Here is a 22,976-nt window from a genome sequence, read left to right on the forward strand (position 1 = left end):
ACCAGTCCGCTATCTCGTTCTGTCCATTTTAACTCTAAAACGTCCAGATCATCGCTACTGAAGTACCGACTTGAAATGTTTGTCATGGAAGATACATTCTGAGCACTTGAATCAAAGGACAAGTGCACACATTATCCATATCAAGTCACCAAGTATAAGTTAAAAATAAAGAATGGTTTGCCATTGCGCTGCGAGCAGGGTTCGAACCTGCGCAGGGAGACCCCATTGGATTTCAAGTCCAACGCCTTAACCACTCGGCCATCGCAGCTCGCTATATTAACTACTAGGCCTTAACCAGTCGGCTATCTCATTCTGTCCATTTTACTTCTGTAAAGACTAGACTATCTACCGAAGAGCCTATTTGAACTGTTTGTCAAGGAATATATATTCTGAGCACTTGAATCAATGGACAAGTCCATGCATTCAGCACATTATCCATATCAAGTCACATGTTACAAATATAGACTGGTTTGTCAATGCGCTGCGAGCAGCTTTAAAAACTGTACGGGGAGAAAAAAATGATTTTCATTTCCAACGCTTAAAACACTTGGCCATTGCGGCTGTGTGAATCAAAGGAAAGTGATGAGGAGAAAGCACAAGTGGGCTATATACGCTTCGAGCAAGGTTAAAACATGTGTGGGGAGACCCCATTGAAATTCAGGTCCAACGTCTGAAAAACTCGGCCGTTGCAGCTGTTGGAATTCAAGTAAAGTAATTGGGATTTGGAAACAGACATCATTGGTGCAAAATGGTAAACTTGATTGCAAGACATATTGAACTTATTGTGCCAAATCACACCTTAACCACTCGGCCATTACAGCTTTCTGAATAAGCTCACACAAAAGATTTCTGAGCACTTGAATCACTGGACAAGTCCATGCATTAAAAAGACTATCCATATCATGTCACCAAGGATATGTTCAGAATGAGGACTGGATTGTCATAACGCTGCGAGCAGGGTTCGAACCTGCGCGGGGAGACCCCATTGGATTTCGAGTCCAACGCCTTAACCTCTCGGCCATCACAGCTTGCTCTATTACCTTCTACGCCCTAACCAGTCCGCTATCTCGTTCTGTCCATTTTAACTCTAAAACGTCCAGATCATCGCTACTGAAGTACCGACTTGAAATGTTTGTCATGGAAGATACATTCTGAGCACTTGAATCAAAGGACAAGTGCACACATTATCCATATCAAGTCACCAAGTATATGTTAAAAATAAAGAATGGTTTGCCATTGCGCTGCGAGCAGGGTTCGAACCTGCGCAGGGAGACCCCATTGGATTTCAAGTCCAACGCCTTAACCACTCGGCCATCGCAGCTCGCTATATTAACTACCAGGCCTTAACCAGTCGGCTATCTCATTCTGTCCATTTTACTTCTGTAAAGACTAGACTATCTACTGAAGAGCCTATTTGAACTGTTTGTCAAGGAATATATATTCTGAGCACTTGAATCAATGGACAAGTCCATGCATTCAGCACATTATCCATATCAAGTCACATGTTACAAATATAGACTGGTTTGTCAATGCGCTGCGAGCAGCTTTAAAAACTGTACGGGGAGAAAAAAATTATTTTCATTTCCAACGCTTAAAACACTTGGCCATTGCGGCTGTGTGAATCAAAGGAAAGTGATGAGGAGAAAGCACAAGTGGGCTATATACGCTTCGAGCAAGGTTAAAACATGTGTGGGGAGACCCCATTGAAATTCAGGTCCAACGTCTGAAAAACTCGGCCGTTGCAGCTGTTGGAATTCAAGTAAAGTAATTGGGATTTGGAAACAGACATCATTGGTGCAAAATGGTAAACTTGATTGCACGACATATTGAACTTATTGTGCCAAATCACGCCTTAACCACTCGGTCATTACAGCTTTCTGAATAAGCTCACACAAAAGATTTCTGAGCACCTGAATCACTGGACAAGTCCATGCATTAAAGAGACTATCCATATCAAGTCACCAAGGATATGATCAGAATGAGGACTGGTTTGTCATAACGCTGCGAGCAGGGTTCGAACCTGCGCGGGGAGACCCCATTGGATTTCGAGTCCAACGCCTTAACCTCTCGGCCATCACAGCTTGCTCTATTACCTTCTACGCCCTAACCAGTCCGCTATCTCGTTCTGTTCATTTTAACTCTAAAACGTCCAGATCATCGCTACTGAAGTACCGACTTGAAATGTTTGTCATGGAAGATACATTCTGAGCACTTGAATCAAAGGACAAGTGCACACATTATCCATATCAAGTCACCAAGTATATGTTAAAAATAAAGAATGGTTTGCCATTGCGCTGCGAGCAGGGTTCGAACCTGCGCAGGGAGACCCCATTGGATTTCAAGTCCAACGCCTTAACCACTCGGCCATCGCAGCTCGCTATATTAACTACTAGGCCTTAACCAGTCGGCTATCTCATTCTGTCCATTTTACTTCTGTAAAGACTAGACTATCTACTGAAGAGCCTATTTGAACTGTTTGTCAAGGAATATATATTCTGAGCACTTGAATCAATGGACAAGTCCATGCATTCAGCACATTATCCATATCAAGTCACATGTTACAAATATAGACTGGTTTGTCAATGCGCTGCGAGCAGCTTTAAAAACTGTACGGGGAGAAAAAAATGATTTTCATTTCCAACGCTTAAAACACTTGGCCATTGCGGCTGTGTGAATCAAAGGAAAGTGATGAGGAGAAAGCACAAGTGGGCTATATACGCTTCGAGCAAGGTTAAAACATGTGTGGGGAGACCCCATTGAAATTCAGGTCCAACGTCTGAAAAACTCGGCCGTTGCAGCTGTTGGAATTCAAGTAAAGTAATTGGGATTTGGAAACAGACATCATTGGTGCAAAATGGTAAACTTGATTGCACGACATATTGAACTTATTGTGCCAAATCACGCCTTAACCACTCGGTCATTACAGCTTTCTGAATAAGCTCACACAAAAGATTTCTGAGCACTTGAATCACTGGACAAGTCCATGCATTAAAGAGACTATCCATATCAAGTCACCAAGGATATGATCAGAATGAGGACTGGTTTGTCATAACGCTGCGAGCAGGGTTCGAACCTGCGCGGGGAGACCCCATTGGATTTCGAGTCCAACGCCTTAACCTCTCGGCCATCACAGCTTGCTCTATTACCTTCTACGCCCTAACCAGTCCGCTATCTCGTTCTGTTCATTTTAACTCTAAAACGTCCAGATCATCGCTACTGAAGTACCGACTTGAAATGTTTGTCATGGAAGATACATTCTGAGCACTTGAATCAAAGGACAAGTGCACACATTATCCATATCAAGTCACCAAGTATATGTTAAAAATAAAGAATGGTTTGCCATTGCGCTGCGAGCAGGGTTCGAACGTGCGCAGGGAGACCCCATTGGATTTCAAGTCCAACGCCTTAACCACTCGGCCATCGCAGCTCGCTATATTAACTACTAGGCCTTAACCAGTCGGCTATCTCATTCTGTCCATTTTACTTCTGTAAAGACTAGACTATCTACTGAAGAGCCTATTTGAACTGTTTGTCAAGGAATATATATTCTGAGCACTTGAATCAATGGACAAGTCCATGCATTCAGCACATTATCCATATCAAGTCACATGTTACAAATATAGACTGGTTTGTCAATGCGCTGCGAGCAGCTTTAAAAACTGTACGGGGAGAAAAAAATGATTTTCATTTCCAACGCTTAAAACACTTGGCCATTGCGGCTGTGTGAATCAAAGGAAAGTGATGAGGAGAAAGCACAAGTGGGCTATATACGCTTCGAGCAAGGTTAAAACATGTGTGGGGAGACCCCATTGAAATTCAGGTCCAACGTCTGAAAAACTCGGCCGTTGCAGCTGTTGGAATTCAAGTAAAGTAATTGGGATTTGGAAACAGACATCATTGGTGCAAAATGGTAAACTTGATTGCACCACATATTGAACTTATTGTGCCAAATCACGCCTTAACCACTCGGTCATTACAGCTTTCTGAATAAGCTCACACAAAAGATTTCTGAGCACTTGAATCACTGGACAAGTCCATGCATTAAAGAGACTATCCATATCAAGTCACCAAGGATATGTTCAGAATGAGGACTGGTTTGTCATAACGCTGCGAGCAGGGTTCGAACCTGCGCGGGGAGACCCCATTGGATTTCGAGTACAACGCCTTAATCTCTCGGCCATCACAGCTTGCTCTATTACCTTCCACGCCCTAACCAGTCCGCTATCTCGTTCTGTCCATTTTAACTCTAAAACGTCCAGATCATCGCTACTGAAGTACCGACTTGAAATGTTTGTCATGGAAGATACATTCTGAGCACTTGAATCAAAGGACAAGTGCACACATTATCCATATCAAGTCACCAAGTATAAGTTAAAAATAAAGAATGGTTTGCCATTGCGCTGCGAGCAGGGTTCGAACCTGCGCAGGGAGACCCCATTGGATTTCAAGTCCAACGCCTTAACCACTCGGCCATCGCAGCTCGCTATATTAATTACTAGGCCTTAAAACCTCTTGAGGATACCCTAGGATAGGGGGCGCCACAGCGCATTTTGAAAAAAAATCGTTCCCATTTTCAACGGCCTACTAATCAAACTCAGAAGATAGGGCATGCATATACTTATTATATATGGATAGAAAACACTATAAAGTTTCTAAAACTGTTTGAATGGTGTCTGTGAGTATAACAGAACTCATTTGGCAGGCAAAACCCTGAGACATTTTCTGACAGGAAGTGGATACCTGATGTGTTGTATTGACTTTAAACCTATCCCATTGAAAAACACAGGGGTTTAGGAATATTTTGGCACTTCCTATTGCTTCCACTAGATGTCGCCAGTCCTTTCACAGTGGTTTGAGCCTTATAGAGTCAAAACTCAGTGAATGACAGGAGTTTGAAATTGGTCACAGGGGATGGGCCATCACCATTATGACGCCGGCGGCCATGTCTGCCCCCACCTTTGGAAACGGTTTTAAAGGCCATGACATCATCCCCCTCGAATCTTATTGGCTCTCTTGGTGTTAGAGGCCCTGAACATTTATTTTATACAACGTTTGACATGTTTGAACGAACCTACATGCGCGAGGATTGCTTTCATTATGAAGTGCAGAGCTGCGTTTGGAGAGAGCCATAGGACGCGCTACCAACATCAGGCTAATGGAACGTGAAGTATGGACTTTTTGACCGAAAATACATCTGTTGTGGACCTGGGATGCTTTCTGATGAAGACAACTAAAGGTAGGCGATTATTGACAATATTATAGAAGATGAGATGGTTCATACTGTTGCGTCCAAGATGGCGCCGAGCACTGTATATTAGCTGATTTTCTGAGTATCGCATCTCCTTTTATCGCAAAGTGTGATTACCCAGTAAAGTTAATTTAAAATCTGGTATGACGGGTGTTCTCAAGAGATATTCATCTATAAATGTTAGATTGACAATATACATTTAAAAAATCGTTATAGTATAGCAATTTATTGAAACGTAGCATTGTTTACCGGGACGCTTTTGAGGGGAAATTAGGTAGTCAACGTCAGACAGAGATGTAAAATGCTGTTTTTATATATAAATATGACCTTTATTGAACAAAAGAATGCATGCATTGTATAACATGATGTCCTAGGGGTGCCATCTGATGAAGTTTGTAAAAGGTTAGTGCTACATTTAGCTGTTTATTGATAATATGTGATGGAAGTGGTTGGTCGGAAAATGGCTATGAAGCTGCTTTTTACGATGGACTCATCTAATATAATCTAATGATTTGCTTTTCCTGTAAAACCTTTTTGAAATCGGACGACGTGGGTCGATTCAGGAGAGGTGTATCTATAAAAAAAAAATATATATATTTTTTATTTTTGTAAAAAATTATGATAATTTTTTAATGCTAATTGGCGATATGATTTTTCGCTGGATTTTGATCCCGCTAACGGGATCAGATGCTCAAGCCTTAATCTCTCGGCCATCACAGCTTGCTCTATTACCTTCCACGCCCTAACCAGTCCGCTATCTCGTTCTGTCCATTTTAACTCTAAAACGTCCAGATCATCGCTACTGAAGTACCGACTTGAAATGTTTGTCATGGAAGATACATTCTGAGCACTTGAATCAAAGGACAAGTGCACACATTATCCATATCAAGTCACCAAGTATAAGTTAAAAATAAAGAATGGTTTGCCATTGCGCTGCGAGCAGGGTTCGAACCTGCGCAGGGAGACCCCATTGGATTTCAAGTCCAACGCCTTAACCACTCGGCCATCGCAGCTCGCTATATTAACTACTAGGCCTTAACCAGTCGGCTATCTCATTCTGTCCATTTTACTTCTGTAAAGACTAGACTATCTACCGAAGAGCCTATTTGAACTGTTTGTCAAGGAATATATATTCTGAGCACTTGAATCAATGGACAAGTCCATGCATTCAGCACATTATCCATATCAAGTCACATGTTACAAATATAGACTGGTTTGTCAATGCGCTGCGAGCAGCTTTAAAAACTGTACGGGGAGAAAAAAATGATTTTCATTTCCAACGCTTAAAACACTTGGCCATTGCGGCTGTGTGAATCAAAGGAAAGTGATGAGGAGAAAGCACAAGTGGGCTATATACGCTTCGAGCAAGGTTAAAACATGTGTGGGGAGACCCCATTGAAATTCAGGTCCAACGTCTGAAAAACTCGGCCGTTGCAGCTGTTGGAATTCAAGTAAAGTAATTGGGATTTGGAAACAGACATCATTGGTGCAAAATGGTAAACTTGATTGCAAGACATATTGAACTTATTGTGCCAAATCACACCTTAACCACTCGGCCATTACAGCTTTCTGAATAAGCTCACACAAAAGATTTCTGAGCACTTGAATCACTGGACAAGTCCATGCATTAAAAAGACTATCCATATCATGTCACCAAGGATATGTTCAGAATGAGGACTGGATTGTCATAACGCTGCGAGCAGGGTTCGAACCTGCGCGGGGAGACCCCATTGGATTTCGAGTCCAACGCCTTAACCTCTCGGCCATCACAGCTTGCTCTATTACCTTCTACGCCCTAACCAGTCCGCTATCTCGTTCTGTCCATTTTAACTCTAAAACGTCCAGATCATCGCTACTGAAGTACCGACTTGAAATGTTTGTCATGGAAGATACATTCTGAGCACTTGAATCAAAGGACAAGTGCACACATTATCCATATCAAGTCACCAAGTATATGTTAAAAATAAAGAATGGTTTGCCATTGCGCTGCGAGCAGGGTTCAAACCTGCGCAGGGAGACCCCATTGGATTTCAAGTCCAACGCCTTAACCACTCGGCCATCGCAGCTCGCTATATTAACTACCAGGCCTTAACCAGTCGGCTATCTCATTCTGTCCATTTTACTTCTGTAAAGACTAGACTATCTACTGAAGAGCCTATTTGAACTGTTTGTCAAGGAATATATATTCTGAGCACTTGAATCAATGGACAAGTCCATGCATTCAGCACATTATCCATATCAAGTCACATGTTACAAATATAGACTGGTTTGTCAATGCGCTGCGAGCAGCTTTAAAAACTGTACGGGGAGAAAAAAATGATTTTCATTTCCAACGCTTAAAACACTTGGCCATTGCGGCTGTGTGAATCAAAGGAAAGTGATGAGGAGAAAGCACAAGTGGGCTATATACGCTTCGAGCAAGGTTAAAACATGTGTGGGGAGACCCCATTGAAATTCAGGTCCAACGTCTGAAAAACTCGGCCGTTGCAGCTGTTGGAATTCAAGTAAAGTAATTGGGATTTGGAAACAGACATCATTGGTGCAAAATGGTAAACTTGATTGCACGACATATTGAACTTATTGTGCCAAATCACGCCTTAACCACTCGGTCATTACAGCTTTCTGAATAAGCTCACACAAAAGATTTCTGAGCACTTGAATCACTGGACAAGTCCATGCATTAAAGAGACTATCCATATCAAGTCACCAAGGATATGATCAGAATGAGGACTGGTTTGTCATAACGCTGCGAGCAGGGTTCGAACCTGCGCGGGGAGACCCCATTGGATTTCGAGTCCAACGCCTTAACCTCTCGGCCATCACAGCTTGCTCTATTACCTTCTACGCCCTAACCAGTCCGCTATCTCGTTCTGTTCATTTTAACTCTAAAACGTCCAGATCATCGCTACTGAAGTACCGACTTGAAATGTTTGTCATGGAAGATACATTCTGAGCACTTGAATCAAAGGACAAGTGCACACATTATCCATATCAAGTCACCAAGTATATGTTAAAAATAAAGAATGGTTTGCCATTGCGCTGCGAGCAGGGTTCGAACCTGCGCAGGGAGACCCCATTGGATTTCAAGTCCAACGCCTTAACCACTCGGCCATCGCAGCTCGCTATATTAACTACTAGGCCTTAACCAGTCGGCTATCTCATTCTGTCCATTTTACTTCTGTAAAGACTAGACTATCTACTGAAGAGCCTATTTGAACTGTTTGTCAAGGAATATATATTCTGAGCACTTGAATCAATGGACAATTCCATGCATTCAGCACATTATCCATATCAAGTCACATGTTACAAATATAGACTGGTTTGTCAATGCGCTGCGAGCAGCTTTAAAAACTGTACGGGGAGAAAAAAATTATTTTCATTTCCAACGCTTAAAACACTTGGCCATTGCGGCTGTGTGAATCAAAGGAAAGTGATGAGGAGAAAGCACAAGTGGGCTATATACGCTTCGAGCAAGGTTAAAACATGTGTGGGGAGACCCCATTGAAATTCAGGTCCAACGTCTGAAAAACTCGGCCGTTGCAGCTGTTGGAATTCAAGTAAAGTAATTGGGATTTGGAAACAGACATCATTGGTGCAAAATGGTAAACTTGATTGCACGACATATTGAACTTATTGTGCCAAATCACGCCTTAACCACTCGGTCATTACAGCTTTCTGAATAAGCTCACACAAAAGATTTCTGAGCACTTGAATCACTGGACAAGTCCATGCATTAAAGTGACTATCCATATCAAGTCACCAAGGATATGATCAGAATGAGGACTGGTTTGTCATAACGCTGCGAGCAGGGTTCGAACCTGCGCGGGGAGACCCCATTGGATTTCGAGTCCAACGCCTTAACCTCTCGGCAATCACAGCTTGCTCTATTACCTTCTACGCCCTAACCAGTCCGCTATCTCGTTCTGTTCATTTTAACTCTAAAACGTCCAGATCATCGCTACTGAAGTACCGACTTGAAATGTTTGTCATGGAAGATACATTCTGAGCACTTGAATCAAAGGACAAGTGCACACATTATCCATATCAAGTCACCAAGTATATGTTAAAAATAAAGAATGGTTTGCCATTGCGCTGCGAGCAGGGTTCGAACCTGCGCAGGGAGACCCCATTGGATTTCAAGTCCAACGCCTTAACCACTCGGCCATCGCAGCTCGCTATATTAACTACTAGGCCTTAACCAGTCGGCTATCTCATTCTGTCCATTTTACTTCTGTAAAGACTAGACTATCTACTGAAGAGCCTATTTGAACTGTTTGTCAAGGAATATATATTCTGAGCACTTGAATCAATGGACAAGTCCATGCATTCAGCACATTATCCATATCAAGTCACATGTTACAAATATAGACTGGTTTGTCAATGCGCTGCGAGCAGCTTTAAAAACTGTACGGGGAGAAAAAAATGATTTTCATTTCCAACGCTTAAAACACTTGGCCATTGCGGCTGTGTGAATCAAAGGAAAGTGATGAGGAGAAAGCACAAGTGGGCTATATACGCTTCGAGCAAGGTTAAAACATGTGTGGGGAGACCCCATTGAAATTCAGGTCCAACGTCTGAAAAACTCGGCCGTTGCAGCTGTTGGAATTCAAGTAAAGTAATTGGGATTTGGAAACAGACATCATTGGTGCAAAATAGTAAACTTGATTGCACGACATATTGAACTTATTGTGCCAAATCACGCCTTAACCACTCGGTCATTACAGCTTTCTGAATAAGCTCACACAAAAGATTTCTGAGCACTTGAATCACTGGACAAGTCCATGCATTAAAGAGACTATCCATATCAAGTCACCAAGGATATGATCAGAATGAGGACTGGTTTGTCATAACGCTGCGAGCAGGGTTCGAACCTGCGCGGGGAGACCCCATTGGATTTCGAGTCCAACGCCTTAACCTCTCGGCCATCACAGCTTGCTCTATTACCTTCTACGCCCTAACCAGTCCGCTATCTCGTTCTGTTCATTTTAACTCTAAAACGTCCAGATCATCGCTACTGAAGTACCGACTTGAAATGTTTGTCATGGAAGATACATTCTGAGCACTTGAATCAAAGGACAAGTGCACACATTATCCATATCAAGTCACCAAGTATATGTTAAAAATAAAGAATGGTTTGCCATTGCGCTGCGAGCAGGGTTCGAACGTGCGCAGGGAGACCCCATTGGATTTCAAGTCCAACGCCTTAACCACTCGGCCATCGCAGCTCGCTATATTAACTACTAGGCCTTAACCAGTCGGCTATCTCATTCTGTCCATTTTACTTCTGTAAAGACTAGACTATCTACTGAAGAGCCTATTTGAACTGTTTGTCAAGGAATATATATTCTGAGCACTTGAATCAATGGACAAGTCCATGCATTCAGCACATTATCCATATCAAGTCACATGTTACAAATATAGACTGGTTTGTCAATGCGCTGCGAGCAGCTTTAAAAACTGTACGGGGAGAAAAAAATGATTTTCATTTCCAACGCTTAAAACACTTGGCCATTGCGGCTGTGTGAATCAAAGGAAAGTGATGAGGAGAAAGCACAAGTGGGCTATATACGCTTCGAGCAAGGTTAAAACATGTGTGGGGAGACCCCATTGAAATTCAGGTCCAACGTCTGAAAAACTCGGCCGTTGCAGCTGTTGGAATTCAAGTAAAGTAATTGGGATTTGGAAACAGACATCATTGGTGCAAAATGGTAAACTTGATTGCACCACATATTGAACTTATTGTGCCAAATCACGCCTTAACCACTCGGTCATTACAGCTTTCTGAATAAGCTCACACAAAAGATTTCTGAGCACTTGAATCACTGGACAAGTCCATGCATTAAAGAGACTATCCATATCAAGTCACCAAGGATATGTTCAGAATGAGGACTGGTTTGTCATAACGCTGCGAGCAGGGTTCGAACCTGCGCGGGGAGACCCCATTGGATTTCGAGTCCAACGCCTTAACCTCTCGGCCATCACAGCTTGCTCTTTTACCTTCTACGCCCTAACCAGTCCGCTATCTCGTTCTGTCCATTTTAACTCTAAAACGTCCAGATCATCGCTACTGAAGTACCGACTTGAAATGTTTGTCATGGAAGATACATTCTGAGCACTTGAATCAAAGGAAAAGTGCACACATTATCCATATCAAGTCACCAAGTATATGTTAAAAATAAAGAATGGCTTGCCATTGCGCTGCGAGCAGGGTTCGAACCTGCGCAGGGAGACCCCATTGGATTTCAAGTCCAACGCCTTAACCACTCGGCCATCGCAGCCCGCTATATTAACTACTAGGCCTTAACCAGTCGGCTATCTCATTCTGTCCATTTTACTTCTGTAAAGACTAGACTATCTACTGAAGAGCCTATTTGAACTGTTTGTCAAGGAATATATATTCTGAGCACTTGAATCAATGGACAAGTCCATGCATTCAGCACATTATCCATATCAAGTCACATGTTACAAATATAGACTGGTTTGTCAATGCGCTGCGAGCAGCTTTAAAAACTGTACGGGGAGAAAAAAATGATTTTCATTTCCAATGCTTAAAACACTTGGCCATTGCGGCTGTGTGAATCAAAGGAAAGTGATGAGGAGAAAGCACAAGTGGGCTATATACGCTTCGAGCAAGGTTAAAACATGTGTGGGGAGACCCCATTGAAATTCAGGTCCAACGTCTGAAAAACTCGGCCGTTGCAGCTGTTGGAATTCAAGTAAAGTAATTGGGATTTGGAAACAGACATCATTGGTGCAAAATGGTAAACTTGATTGCACGACATATTGAACTTATTGTGCCAAATCACGCCTTAACCACTCGGTCATTACAGCTTTCTGAATAAGCTCACACAAAAGATTTCTGAGCACTTGAATCACTGGACAAGTCCATGCATTAAAGAGACTATCCATATCAAGTCACCAAGGATATGATCAGAATGAGGACTGGTTTGTCATAACGCTGCGAGCAGGGTTCGAACCTGCGCGGGGAGACCCCATTGGATTTCGAGTCCAACGCCTTAACCTCTCGGCCATCACAGCTTGCTCTATTACCTTCTACGCCCTAACCAGTCCGCTATCTCGTTCTGTTCATTTTAACTCTAAAACGTCCAGATCATCGCTACTGAAGTACCGACTTGAAATGTTTGTCATGGAAGATACATTCTGAGCACTTGAATCAAAGGACAAGTGCACACATTATCCATATCAAGTCACCAAGTATATGTTAAAAATCAAGAATGGTTTGCCATTGCGCTGCGAGCAGGGTTCGAACCTGCGCAGGGAGACCCCATTGGATTTCAAGTCCAACGCCTTAACCACTCGGCCATCGCAGCTCGCTATATTAACTACTAGGCCTTAACCAGTCGGCTATCTCATTCTGTCCATTTTACTTCTGTAAAGACTAGACTATCTACTGAAGAGCCTATTTGAACTGTTTGTCAAGGAATATATATTCTGAGCACTTGAATCAATGGACAAGTCCATGCATTCAGCACATTATCCATATCAAGTCACATGTTACAAATATAGACTGGTTTGTCAATGCGCTGCGAGCAGCTTTAAAAACTGTACGGGGAGAAAAAAATTATTTTCATTTCCAACGCTTAAAACACTTGGCCATTGCGGCTGTGTGAATCAAAGGAAAGTGATGAGGAGAAAGCACAAGTGGGCTATATACGCTTCGAGCAAGGTTAAAACATGTGTGGGGAGACCCCATTGAAATTCAGGTCCAACGTCTGAAAAACTCGGCCGTTGCAGCTGTTGGAATTCAAGTAAAGTAATTGGGATTTGGAAACAGACATCATTGGTGCAAAATGGTAAACTTGATTGCACGACATATTGAACTTATTGTGCCAAATCACGCCTTAACCACTCGGTCATTACAGCTTTCTGAATAAGCTCACACAAAAGATTTCTGAGCACTTGAATCACTGGACAAGTCCATGCATTAAAGAGACTATCCATATCAAGTCACCAAGGATATGTTCAGAATGAGGACTGGTTTGTCATAACGCTGCGAGCAGGGTTCGAACCTGCGCGGGGAGACCCCATTGGATTTCGAGTCCAACGCCTTAACCTCTCGGCCATCACAGCTTGCTCTATTACCTTCTACGCCCTAACCAGTCCGCTATCTCGTTCTGTCCATTTTAACTCTAAAACGTCCAGATCATCGCTACTGAAGTACCGACTTGAAATGTTTGTCATGGAAGATACATTCTGAGCACTTGAATCAAAGGAAAAGTGCACACATTATCCATATCAAGTCACCAAGTATATGTTAAAAATAAAGAATGGCTTGCCATTGCGCTGCGAGCAGGGTTCGAACCTGCGCAGGGAGACCCCATTGGATTTCAAGTCCAACGCCTTAACCACTCGGCCATCGCAGCCCGCTATATTAACTACTAGGCCTTAACCAGTCGGCTATCTCATTCTGTCCATTTTACTTCTGTAAAGACTAGACTATCTACTGAAGAGCCTATTTGAACTGTTTGTCAAGGAATATATATTCTGAGCACTTGAATCAATGGACAAGTCCATGCATTCAGCACATTATCCATATCAAGTCACATGTTACAAATATAGACTGGTTTGTCAATGCGCTGCGAGCAGCTTTAAAAACTGTACGGGGAGAAAAAAATGATTTTCATTTCCAACGCTTAAAACACTTGGCCATTGCGGCTGTGTGAATCAAAGGAAAGTGATGAGGAGAAAGCACAAGTGGGCTATATACGCTTCGAGCAAGGTTAAAACATGTGTGGGGAGACCCCATTGAAATTCAGGTCCAACGTCTGAAAAACTCGGCCGTTGCAGCTGTTGGAATTCAAGTAAAGTAATTGGGATTTGGAAACAGACATCATTGGTGCAAAATAGTAAACTTGATTGCACGACATATTGAACTTATTGTGCCAAATCACGCCTTAACCACTCGGTCATTACAGCTTTCTGAATAAGCTCACACAAAAGATTTCTGAGCACTTGAATCACTGGACAAGTCCATGCATTAAAGAGACTATCCATATCAAGTCACCAAGGATATGATCAGAATGAGGACTGGTTTGTCATAACGCTGCGAGCAGGGTTCGAACCTGCGCGGGGAGACCCCATTGGATTTCGAGTCCAACGCCTTAACCTCTCGGCCATCACAGCTTGCTCTATTACCTTCTACGCCCTAACCAGTCCGCTATCTCGTTCTGTTCATTTTAACTCTAAAACGTCCAGATCATCGCTACTGAAGTACCGACTTGAAATGTTTGTCATGGAAGATACATTCTGAGCACTTGAATCAAAGGACAAGTGCACACATTATCCATATCAAGTCACCAAGTATATGTTAAAAATAAAGAATGGTTTGCCATTGCGCTGCGAGCAGGGTTCGAACGTGCGCAGGGAGACCCCATTGGATTTCAAGTCCAACGCCTTAACCACTCGGCCATCGCAGCTCGCTATATTAACTACTAGGCCTTAACCAGTCGGCTATCTCATTCTGTCCATTTTACTTCTGTAAAGACTAGACTATCTACTGAAGAGCCTATTTGAACTGTTTGTCAAGGAATATATATTCTGAGCACTTGAATCAATGGACAAGTCCATGCATTCAGCACATTATCCATATCAAGTCACATGTTACAAATATAGACTGGTTTGTCAATGCGCTGCGAGCAGCTTTAAAAACTGTACGGGGAGAAAAAAATGATTTTCATTTCCAACGCTTAAAACACTTGGCCATTGCGGCTGTGTGAATCAAAGGAAAGTGATGAGGAGAAAGCACAAGTGGGCTATATACGCTTCGAGCAAGGTTAAAACATGTGTGGGGAGACCCCATTGAAATTCAGGTCCAACGTCTGAAAAACTCGGCCGTTGCAGCTGTTGGAATTCAAGTAAAGTAATTGGGATTTGGAAACAGACATCATTGGTGCAAAATGGTAAACTTGATTGCACCACATATTGAACTTATTGTGCCAAATCACGCCTTAACCACTCGGTCATTACAGCTTTCTGAATAAGCTCACACAAAAGATTTCTGAGCACTTGAATCACTGGACAAGTCCATGCATTAAAGAGACTATCCATATCAAGTCACCAAGGATATGTTCAGAATGAGGACTGGTTTGTCATAACGCTGCGAGCAGGGTTCGAACCTGCGCGGGGAGACCCCATTGGATTTCGAGTCCAACGCCTTAAACTCTCGGCCATCACAGCTTGCTCTTTTACCTTCTACGCCCTAACCAGTCCGCTATCTCGTTCTGTCCATTTTAACTCTAAAACGTCCAGATCATCGCTACTGAAGTACCGACTTGAAATGTTTGTCATGGAAGATACATTCTGAGCACTTGAATCAAAGGAAAAGTGCACACATTATCCATATCAAGTCACCAAGTATATGTTAAAAATAAAGAATGGCTTGCCATTGCGCTGCGAGCAGGGTTCGAACCTGCGCAGGGAGACCCCATTGGATTTCAAGTCCAACGCCTTAACCACTCGGCCATCGCAGCCCGCTATATTAACTACTAGGCCTTAACCAGTCGGCTATCTCATTCTGTCCATTTTACTTCTGTAAAGACTAGACTATCTACTGAAGAGCCTATTTGAACTGTTTGTCAAGGAATATATATTCTGAGCACTTGAATCAATGGACAAGTCCATGCATTCAGCACATTATCCATATCAAGTCACATGTTACAAATATAGACTGGTTTGTCAATGCGCTGCGAGCAGCTTTAAAAACTGTACGGGGAGAAAAAAATGATTTTCATTTCCAATGCTTAAAACACTTGGCCATTGCGGCTGTGTGAATCAAAGGAAAGTGATGAGGAGAAAGCACAAGTGGGCTATATACGCTTCGAGCAAGGTTAAAACATGTGTGGGGAGACCCCATTGAAATTCAGGTCCAACGTCTGAAAAACTCGGCCGTTGCAGCTGTTGGAATTCAAGTAAAGTAATTGGGATTTGGAAACAGACATCATTGGTGCAAAATGGTAAACTTGATTGCACGACATATTGAACTTATTGTGCCAAATCACGCCTTAACCACTCGGTCATTACAGCTTTCTGAATAAGCTCACACAAAAGATTTCTGAGCACTTGAATCACTGGACAAGTCCATGCATTAAAGAGACTATCCATATCAAGTCACCAAGGATATGATCAGAATGAGGACTGGTTTGTCATAACGCTGCGAGCAGGGTTCGAACCTGCGCGGGGAGACCCCATTGGATTTCGAGTCCAACGCCTTAACCTCTCGGCCATCACAGCTTGCTCTATTACCTTCTACGCCCTAACCAGTCCGCTATCTCGTTCTGTTCATTTTAACTCTAAAACGTCCAGATCATCGCTACTGAAGTACCGACTTGAAATGTTTGTCATGGAAGATACATTCTGAGCACTTGAATCAAAGGACAAGTGCACACATTATCCATATCAAGTCACCAAGTATATGTTAAAAATCAAGAATGGTTTGCCATTGCGCTGCGAGCAGGGTTCGAACCTGCGCAGGGAGACCCCATTGGATTTCAAGTCCAACGCCTTAACCACTCGGCCATCGCAGCTCGCTATATTAACTACTAGGCCTTAACCAGTCGGCTATCTCATTCTGTCCATTTTACTTCTGTAAAGACTAGACTATCTACTGAAGAGCCTATTTGAACTGTTTGTCAAGGAATATATATTCTGAGCACTTGAATCAATGGACAAGTCCATGCATTCAGCACATTATCCATATCAAGTCACATGTTACAAATATAGACTGGTTTGTCAATGCGCTGCGAGCAGCTTTAAAAACTGTACGGGGAGAAAAAAATTATTTTCATTTCCAACGCTTAAAACACTTGGCCATTGCGGCTGTGTGAATCAAAGGAAAGTGATGAGGAGAAAGCACAAGTGGGCTATATACGCTTCGAGCAAGGTTAAAACATGTGTGGGGAGACCCCATTGAAATTCAGGTCCAACGTCTGAAAAACTCGGCCGTTGCAGCTGTTGGAATTCAAGTAAAGTAATTGGGATTTGGAAACAGACATCATTGGTGCAAAATGGTAAACTTGATTGCACGACATATTGAACTTATTGTGCCAAATCACGCCTTAACCACTCGGTCATTACAGCTTTCTGAATAAGCTCACACAAAAGATTTCTGAGCACTTGAATCACTGGACAAGTCCATGCATTAAAGAGACTATCCATATCAAGTCACCAAGGATATGTTCAGAATGAGGACTGGTTTGTCATAACGCTGCGAGCAGGGTTCGAACCTGCGCGGGGAGACCCCATTGGATTTCGAGTCCAACGCCTTAACCTCTCGGCCATCACAGCTTGCTCTATTACCTTCTACGCCCTAACCAGTCCGCTATCTCGTTCTGTCCATTTTAACTCTAAAACGTCCAGATCATCGCTACTGAAGTACCGACTTGAAATGTTTGTCATGGAAGATACATTCTGAGCACTTGAATCAAAGGAAAAGTGCACACATTATCCATATCAAGTCACCAAGTATATGTTAAAAATAAAGAATGGCTTGCCATTGCGCTGCGAGCAGGGTTCGAACCTGCGCAGGGAGACCCCATTGGATTTCAAGTCCAACGCCTTAACCACTCGGCCATCGCAGCCCGCTATATTAACTACTAGGCCTTAACCAGTCGGCTATCTCATTCTGTCCATTTTACTTCTGTAAAGACTAGACTATCTACTGAAGAGCCTATTTGAACTGTTTGTCAAGGAATATATATTCTGAGCACTTGAATCAATGGACAAGTCCATGCATTCAGCACATTATCCATATCAAGTCACATGTTACAAATATAGACTGGTTTGTCAATGCGCTGCGAGCAGCTTTAAAAACTGTACGGGGAGAAAAAAATGATTTTCATTTCCAACGCTTAAAACACTTGGCCATTGCGGCTGTGTGAATCAAAGGAAAGTGATGAGGAGAAAGCACAAGTGGGCTATATACGCTTCGAGCAAGGTTAAAACATGTGTGGGGAGACCCCATTGAAATTCAGGTCCAACGTCTGAAAAACTCGGCCGTTGCAGCTGTTGGAATTCAAGTAAAGTAATTGGGATTTGGAAACAGACATCATTGGTGCAAAATGGTAAACTTGATTGCACGACATATTGAACTTATTGTGCCAAATCACGCCTTAACCACTCGGTCATTACAGCTTTCTGAATAAGCTCACACAAAAGATTTCTGAGCACTTGAATCACTGGACAAGTCCATGCATTAAAGAGACTATCCATATCAAGTCACCAAGGATATGATCAGAATGAGGACTGGTTTGTCATAACGCTGCGAGCAGGGTTCGAACCTGCGCGGGGAGACCCCATTGGATTTCGAGTCCAACGCCTTAACCTCTCGGCCATCACAGCTTGCTCTATTACCTTCTACGCCCTAACCAGTCCGCTATCTCGTTCTGTTCATTTTAACTCTAAAACGTCCAGATCATCGCTACTGAAGTACCGACTTGAAATGTTTGTCATGGAAGATACATTCTGAGCACTTGAATCAAAGGACAAGTGCACACATTATCCATATCAAGTCACCAAGTATATGTTAAAAATAAAGAATGGTTTGCCATTGCGCTGCGAGCAGGGTTCGAACCTGCGCAGGGAGACCCCATTGGATTTCAAGTCCAACGCCTTAACCACTCGGCCATCGCAGCTCGCTATATTAACTACTAGGCCTTAACCAGTCGGCTATCTCATTCTGTCCATTTTACTTCTGTAAAGACTAGACTATCTACTGAAGAGCCTATTTGAACTGTTTGTCAAGGAATATATATTCTGAGCACTTGAATCAATGGACAAGTCCATGCATTCAGCACATTATCCATATCAAGTCACATGTTACAAATATAGACTGGTTTGTCAATGCGCTGCGAGCAGCTTTAAAAACTGTACGGGGAGAAAAAAATGATTTTCATTTCCAACGCTTAAAACACTTGGCCATTGCGGCTGTGTGAATCAAAGGAAAGTGATGAGGAGAAAGCACAAGTGGGCTATATACGCTTCGAGCAAGGTTAAAACATGTGTGGGGAGACCCCATTGAAATTCAGGTCCAACGTCTGAAAAACTCGGCCGTTGCAGCTGTTGGAATTCAAGTAAAGTAATTGGGATTTGGAAACAGACATCATTGGTGCAAAATGGTAAACTTGATTGCACGACATATTGAACTTATTGTGCCAAATCACGCCTTAACCACTCGGTCATTACAGCTTTCTGAATAAGCTCACACAAAAGATTTCTGAGCACTTGAATCACTGGACAAGTCCATGCATTAAAGAGACTATCCATATCAAGTCACCAAGGATATGTTCAGAATGAGGACTGGTTTGTCATAACGCTGCGAGCAGGGTTCGAACCTGCGCGGGGAGACCCCATTGGATTTCGAGTCCAACGCCTTAACCTCTCGGCCATCACAGCTTGCTCTATTACCTTCTACGCCCTAACCAGTCCGCTATCTCGTTCTGTCCATTTTAACTCTAAAACGTCCAGATCATCGCTACTGAAGTACCGACTTGAAATGTTTGTCATGGAAGATACATTCTGAGCACTTGAATCAAAGGACAAGTGCACACATTATCCATATCAAGTCACCAAGTATATGTTAAAAATAAAGAATGGTTTGCCATTGCGCTGCGAGCAGGGTTCGAACCTGCGCAGGGAGACCCCATTGGATTTCAAGTCCAACGCCTTAACCACTCGGCCATCGCAGCTCGCTATATTAACTACTAGGCCTTAACCAGTCGGCTATCTCATTCTGTCCATTTTACTTCTGTAAAGACTAGACTATCTACTGAAGAGCCTATTTGAACTGTTTGTCAAGGAATATATATTCTGAGCACTTGAATCAATGGACAAGTCCATGCATTCAGCACATTATCCATATCAAGTCACATGTTACAAATATAGACTGGTTTGTCAATGCGCTGCGAGCAGCTTTAAAAACTGTACGGGGAGAAAAAAATTATTTTCATTTCCAACGCTTAAAACACTTGGCCATTGCGGCTGTGTGAATCAAAGGAAAGTGATGAGGAGAAAGCACAAGTGGGCTATATACGCTTCGAGCAAGGTTAAAACATGTGTGGGGAGACCCCATTGAAATTCAGGTCCAACGTCTGAAAAACTCGGCCGTTGCAGCTGTTGGAATTCAAGTAAAGTAATTGGGATTTGGAAACAGACATCATTGGTGCAAAATGGTAAACTTGATTGCACGACATATTGAACTTATTGTGCCAAATCACGCCTTAACCACTCGGTCATTACAGCTTTCTGAATAAGCTCACACAAAAGATTTCTGAGCACTTGAATCACTGGACAAGTCCATGCATTAAAGAGACTATCCATATCAAGTCACCAAGGATATGTTCAGAATGAGGACTGGTTTGTCATAACGCTGCGAGCAGGGTTCGAACCTGCGCGGGGAGACCCCATTGGATTTCGAGTCCAACGCCTTAACCTCTCGGCCATCACAGCTTGCTCTATTACCTTCTACGCCCTAACCAGTCCGCTATCTCGTTCTGTCCATTTTAACTCTAAAACGTCCAGATCATCGCTACTGAAGTACCGACTTGAAATGTTTGTCATGGAAGATACATTCTGAGCACTTGAATCAAAGGAAAAGTGCACACATTATCCATATCAAGTCACCAAGTATATGTTAAAAATAAAGAATGGCTTGCCATTGCGCTGCGAGCAGGGTTCGAACCTGCGCAGGGAGACCCCATTGGATTTCAAGTCCAACGCCTTAACCACTCGGCCATCGCAGCCCGCTATATTAACTACTAGGCCTTAACCAGTCGGCTATCTCATTCTGTCCATTTTACTTCTGTAAAGACTAGACTATCTACTGAAGAGCCTATTTGAACTGTTTGTCAAGGAATATATATTCTGAGCACTTGAATCAATGGACAAGTCCATGCATTCAGCACATTATCCATATCAAGTCACATGTTACAAATATAGACTGGTTTGTCAATGCGCTGCGAGCAGCTTTAAAAACTGTACGGGGAGAAAAAAATGATTTTCATTTCCAACGCTTAAAACACTTGGCCATTGCGGCTGTGTGAATCAAAGGAAAGTGATGAGGAGAAAGCACAAGTGGGCTATATACGCTTCGAGCAAGGTTAAAACATGTGTGGGGAGACCCCATTGAAATTCAGGTCCAACGTCTGAAAAACTCGGCCGTTGCAGCTGTTGGAATTCAAGTAAAGTAATTGGGATTTGGAAACAGACATCATTGGTGCAAAATGGTAAACTTGATTGCACGACATATTGAACTTATTGTGCCAAATCACGCCTTAACCACTCGGTCATTACAGCTTTCTGAATAAGCTCACACAAAAGATTTCTGAGCACTTGAATCACTGGACAAGTCCATGCATTAAAGAGACTATCCATATCAAGTCACCAAGGATATGTTCAGAATGAGGACTGGTTTGTCATAACGCTGCGAGCAGGGTTCGAACCTGCGCGGGGAGACCCCATTGGATTTCGAGTCCAACGCCTTAACCTCTCGGCCATCACAGCTTGCTCTATTACCTTCTACGCCCTAACCAGTCCGCTATCTCGTTCTGTCCATTTTAACTCTAAAACGTCCAGATCATCGCTACTGAAGTACCGACTTGAAATGTTTGTCATGGAAGATACATTCTGAGCACTTGAATCAAAGGACAAGTGCACACATTATCCATATCAAGTCACCAAGTATATGTTAAAAATAAAGAATGGTTTGCCATTGCGCTGCGAGCAGGGTTCGAACCTGCGCAGGGAGACCCCATTGGATTTCAAGTCCAACGCCTTAACCACTCGGCCATCGCAGCTCGCTATATTAACTACTAGGCCTTAACCAGTCGGCTATCTCATTCTGTCCATTTTACTTCTGTAAAGACTAGACTATCTACTGAAGAGCCTATTTGAACTGTTTGTCAAGGAATATATATTCTGAGCACTTGAATCAATGGACAAGTCCATGCATTCAGCACATTATCCATATCAAGTCACATGTTACAAATATAGACTGGTTTGTCAATGCGCTGCGAGCAGCTTTAAAAACTGTACGGGGAGAAAAAAATGATTTTCATTTCCAACGCTTAAAACACTTGGCCATTGCGGCTGTGTGAATCAAAGGAAAGTGATGAGGAGAAAGCACAAGTGGGCTATATACGCTTCGAGCAAGGTTAAAACATGTGTGGGGAGACCCCATTGAAATTCAGGTCCAACGTCTGAAAAACTCGGCCGTTGCAGCTGTTGGAATTCAAGTAAAGTAATTGGGATTTGGAAACAGACATCATTGGTGCAAAATGGTAAACTTGATTGCACGACATATTGAACTTATTGTGCCAAATCACGCCTTAACCACTCGGTCATTACAGCTTTCTGAATAAGCTCACACAAAAGATTTCTGAGCACTTGAATCACTGGACAAGTCCATGCATTAAAGAGACTATCCATATCAAGTCACCAAGGATATGTTCAGAATGAGGACTGGTTTGTCATAACGCTGCGAGCAGGGTTCGAACCTGCGCGGGGAGACCCCATTGGATTTCGAGTCCAACGCCTTAACCTCTCGGCCATCACAGCTTGCTCTATTACCTTCTACGCCCTAACCAGTCCGCTATCTCGTTCTGTCCATTTTAACTCTAAAACGTCCAGATCATCGCTACTGAAGTACCGACTTGAAATGTTTGTCATGGAAGATACATTCTGAGCACTTGAATCAAAGGACAAGTGCACACATTAT

The 22,976-nt window shown here is 42.8% G+C and overlaps 41 non-coding genes across 41 annotated transcripts; all 41 read right to left on the reverse strand.

Moving 5' to 3' along the window:
• Positions 1–186: 186 nt before the first annotated feature.
• Positions 187–268, reverse strand: trnas-uga (transfer RNA serine (anticodon UGA)). The gene has a single exon. It is a non-coding gene; the product is annotated as a tRNA-Ser (tRNA).
• Positions 269–946: 678 nt separating this feature from the next.
• Positions 947–1,028, reverse strand: trnas-cga (transfer RNA serine (anticodon CGA)). The gene has a single exon. It is a non-coding gene; the product is annotated as a tRNA-Ser (tRNA).
• A 211-nt stretch (positions 1,029–1,239) lies between these two features.
• trnas-uga (transfer RNA serine (anticodon UGA)) lies at positions 1,240–1,321 on the reverse strand. The gene has a single exon. It is a non-coding gene; the product is annotated as a tRNA-Ser (tRNA).
• A 678-nt stretch (positions 1,322–1,999) lies between these two features.
• trnas-cga (transfer RNA serine (anticodon CGA)) lies at positions 2,000–2,081 on the reverse strand. Its single transcript has one exon. It is a non-coding gene; the product is annotated as a tRNA-Ser (tRNA).
• A 211-nt stretch (positions 2,082–2,292) lies between these two features.
• trnas-uga (transfer RNA serine (anticodon UGA)) lies at positions 2,293–2,374 on the reverse strand. Its single transcript has one exon. It is a non-coding gene; the product is annotated as a tRNA-Ser (tRNA).
• Positions 2,375–3,052: 678 nt separating this feature from the next.
• On the reverse strand, positions 3,053–3,134 carry trnas-cga (transfer RNA serine (anticodon CGA)). Its single transcript has one exon. It is a non-coding gene; the product is annotated as a tRNA-Ser (tRNA).
• Positions 3,135–3,345: 211 nt separating this feature from the next.
• trnas-uga (transfer RNA serine (anticodon UGA)) lies at positions 3,346–3,427 on the reverse strand. Its single transcript has one exon. It is a non-coding gene; the product is annotated as a tRNA-Ser (tRNA).
• Positions 3,428–4,105: 678 nt separating this feature from the next.
• On the reverse strand, positions 4,106–4,187 carry trnas-cga (transfer RNA serine (anticodon CGA)). The gene has a single exon. It is a non-coding gene; the product is annotated as a tRNA-Ser (tRNA).
• A 211-nt stretch (positions 4,188–4,398) lies between these two features.
• On the reverse strand, positions 4,399–4,480 carry trnas-uga (transfer RNA serine (anticodon UGA)). Its single transcript has one exon. It is a non-coding gene; the product is annotated as a tRNA-Ser (tRNA).
• Positions 4,481–6,179: 1,699 nt separating this feature from the next.
• On the reverse strand, positions 6,180–6,261 carry trnas-uga (transfer RNA serine (anticodon UGA)). The gene has a single exon. It is a non-coding gene; the product is annotated as a tRNA-Ser (tRNA).
• Positions 6,262–6,939: 678 nt separating this feature from the next.
• On the reverse strand, positions 6,940–7,021 carry trnas-cga (transfer RNA serine (anticodon CGA)). The gene has a single exon. It is a non-coding gene; the product is annotated as a tRNA-Ser (tRNA).
• Positions 7,022–7,232: 211 nt separating this feature from the next.
• trnas-uga (transfer RNA serine (anticodon UGA)) lies at positions 7,233–7,314 on the reverse strand. Its single transcript has one exon. It is a non-coding gene; the product is annotated as a tRNA-Ser (tRNA).
• A 678-nt stretch (positions 7,315–7,992) lies between these two features.
• trnas-cga (transfer RNA serine (anticodon CGA)) lies at positions 7,993–8,074 on the reverse strand. The gene has a single exon. It is a non-coding gene; the product is annotated as a tRNA-Ser (tRNA).
• Positions 8,075–8,285: 211 nt separating this feature from the next.
• On the reverse strand, positions 8,286–8,367 carry trnas-uga (transfer RNA serine (anticodon UGA)). Its single transcript has one exon. It is a non-coding gene; the product is annotated as a tRNA-Ser (tRNA).
• A 678-nt stretch (positions 8,368–9,045) lies between these two features.
• On the reverse strand, positions 9,046–9,127 carry trnas-cga (transfer RNA serine (anticodon CGA)). The gene has a single exon. It is a non-coding gene; the product is annotated as a tRNA-Ser (tRNA).
• A 211-nt stretch (positions 9,128–9,338) lies between these two features.
• Positions 9,339–9,420, reverse strand: trnas-uga (transfer RNA serine (anticodon UGA)). The gene has a single exon. It is a non-coding gene; the product is annotated as a tRNA-Ser (tRNA).
• A 678-nt stretch (positions 9,421–10,098) lies between these two features.
• On the reverse strand, positions 10,099–10,180 carry trnas-cga (transfer RNA serine (anticodon CGA)). The gene has a single exon. It is a non-coding gene; the product is annotated as a tRNA-Ser (tRNA).
• A 211-nt stretch (positions 10,181–10,391) lies between these two features.
• trnas-uga (transfer RNA serine (anticodon UGA)) lies at positions 10,392–10,473 on the reverse strand. The gene has a single exon. It is a non-coding gene; the product is annotated as a tRNA-Ser (tRNA).
• Positions 10,474–11,151: 678 nt separating this feature from the next.
• On the reverse strand, positions 11,152–11,233 carry trnas-cga (transfer RNA serine (anticodon CGA)). Its single transcript has one exon. It is a non-coding gene; the product is annotated as a tRNA-Ser (tRNA).
• Positions 11,234–11,444: 211 nt separating this feature from the next.
• trnas-uga (transfer RNA serine (anticodon UGA)) lies at positions 11,445–11,526 on the reverse strand. The gene has a single exon. It is a non-coding gene; the product is annotated as a tRNA-Ser (tRNA).
• Positions 11,527–12,204: 678 nt separating this feature from the next.
• Positions 12,205–12,286, reverse strand: trnas-cga (transfer RNA serine (anticodon CGA)). Its single transcript has one exon. It is a non-coding gene; the product is annotated as a tRNA-Ser (tRNA).
• A 211-nt stretch (positions 12,287–12,497) lies between these two features.
• trnas-uga (transfer RNA serine (anticodon UGA)) lies at positions 12,498–12,579 on the reverse strand. The gene has a single exon. It is a non-coding gene; the product is annotated as a tRNA-Ser (tRNA).
• A 678-nt stretch (positions 12,580–13,257) lies between these two features.
• On the reverse strand, positions 13,258–13,339 carry trnas-cga (transfer RNA serine (anticodon CGA)). The gene has a single exon. It is a non-coding gene; the product is annotated as a tRNA-Ser (tRNA).
• A 211-nt stretch (positions 13,340–13,550) lies between these two features.
• Positions 13,551–13,632, reverse strand: trnas-uga (transfer RNA serine (anticodon UGA)). The gene has a single exon. It is a non-coding gene; the product is annotated as a tRNA-Ser (tRNA).
• Positions 13,633–14,310: 678 nt separating this feature from the next.
• trnas-cga (transfer RNA serine (anticodon CGA)) lies at positions 14,311–14,392 on the reverse strand. The gene has a single exon. It is a non-coding gene; the product is annotated as a tRNA-Ser (tRNA).
• A 211-nt stretch (positions 14,393–14,603) lies between these two features.
• Positions 14,604–14,685, reverse strand: trnas-uga (transfer RNA serine (anticodon UGA)). Its single transcript has one exon. It is a non-coding gene; the product is annotated as a tRNA-Ser (tRNA).
• Positions 14,686–15,363: 678 nt separating this feature from the next.
• On the reverse strand, positions 15,364–15,445 carry trnas-cga (transfer RNA serine (anticodon CGA)). Its single transcript has one exon. It is a non-coding gene; the product is annotated as a tRNA-Ser (tRNA).
• A 211-nt stretch (positions 15,446–15,656) lies between these two features.
• On the reverse strand, positions 15,657–15,738 carry trnas-uga (transfer RNA serine (anticodon UGA)). Its single transcript has one exon. It is a non-coding gene; the product is annotated as a tRNA-Ser (tRNA).
• A 678-nt stretch (positions 15,739–16,416) lies between these two features.
• On the reverse strand, positions 16,417–16,498 carry trnas-cga (transfer RNA serine (anticodon CGA)). The gene has a single exon. It is a non-coding gene; the product is annotated as a tRNA-Ser (tRNA).
• Positions 16,499–16,709: 211 nt separating this feature from the next.
• trnas-uga (transfer RNA serine (anticodon UGA)) lies at positions 16,710–16,791 on the reverse strand. Its single transcript has one exon. It is a non-coding gene; the product is annotated as a tRNA-Ser (tRNA).
• A 678-nt stretch (positions 16,792–17,469) lies between these two features.
• On the reverse strand, positions 17,470–17,551 carry trnas-cga (transfer RNA serine (anticodon CGA)). The gene has a single exon. It is a non-coding gene; the product is annotated as a tRNA-Ser (tRNA).
• A 211-nt stretch (positions 17,552–17,762) lies between these two features.
• Positions 17,763–17,844, reverse strand: trnas-uga (transfer RNA serine (anticodon UGA)). The gene has a single exon. It is a non-coding gene; the product is annotated as a tRNA-Ser (tRNA).
• A 678-nt stretch (positions 17,845–18,522) lies between these two features.
• On the reverse strand, positions 18,523–18,604 carry trnas-cga (transfer RNA serine (anticodon CGA)). Its single transcript has one exon. It is a non-coding gene; the product is annotated as a tRNA-Ser (tRNA).
• Positions 18,605–18,815: 211 nt separating this feature from the next.
• trnas-uga (transfer RNA serine (anticodon UGA)) lies at positions 18,816–18,897 on the reverse strand. The gene has a single exon. It is a non-coding gene; the product is annotated as a tRNA-Ser (tRNA).
• Positions 18,898–19,575: 678 nt separating this feature from the next.
• Positions 19,576–19,657, reverse strand: trnas-cga (transfer RNA serine (anticodon CGA)). Its single transcript has one exon. It is a non-coding gene; the product is annotated as a tRNA-Ser (tRNA).
• A 211-nt stretch (positions 19,658–19,868) lies between these two features.
• On the reverse strand, positions 19,869–19,950 carry trnas-uga (transfer RNA serine (anticodon UGA)). The gene has a single exon. It is a non-coding gene; the product is annotated as a tRNA-Ser (tRNA).
• A 678-nt stretch (positions 19,951–20,628) lies between these two features.
• On the reverse strand, positions 20,629–20,710 carry trnas-cga (transfer RNA serine (anticodon CGA)). The gene has a single exon. It is a non-coding gene; the product is annotated as a tRNA-Ser (tRNA).
• A 211-nt stretch (positions 20,711–20,921) lies between these two features.
• trnas-uga (transfer RNA serine (anticodon UGA)) lies at positions 20,922–21,003 on the reverse strand. Its single transcript has one exon. It is a non-coding gene; the product is annotated as a tRNA-Ser (tRNA).
• A 678-nt stretch (positions 21,004–21,681) lies between these two features.
• Positions 21,682–21,763, reverse strand: trnas-cga (transfer RNA serine (anticodon CGA)). Its single transcript has one exon. It is a non-coding gene; the product is annotated as a tRNA-Ser (tRNA).
• Positions 21,764–21,974: 211 nt separating this feature from the next.
• trnas-uga (transfer RNA serine (anticodon UGA)) lies at positions 21,975–22,056 on the reverse strand. The gene has a single exon. It is a non-coding gene; the product is annotated as a tRNA-Ser (tRNA).
• A 678-nt stretch (positions 22,057–22,734) lies between these two features.
• On the reverse strand, positions 22,735–22,816 carry trnas-cga (transfer RNA serine (anticodon CGA)). The gene has a single exon. It is a non-coding gene; the product is annotated as a tRNA-Ser (tRNA).
• Positions 22,817–22,976: the final 160 nt, after the last annotated feature.

This window comes from Salmo salar, chromosome 03 (genome assembly GCF_965601325.2).
Source record: "Salmo salar chromosome 03, fSalSal1, whole genome shotgun sequence".
Lineage (NCBI taxonomy): Eukaryota > Metazoa > Chordata > Actinopteri > Salmoniformes > Salmonidae > Salmo > Salmo salar.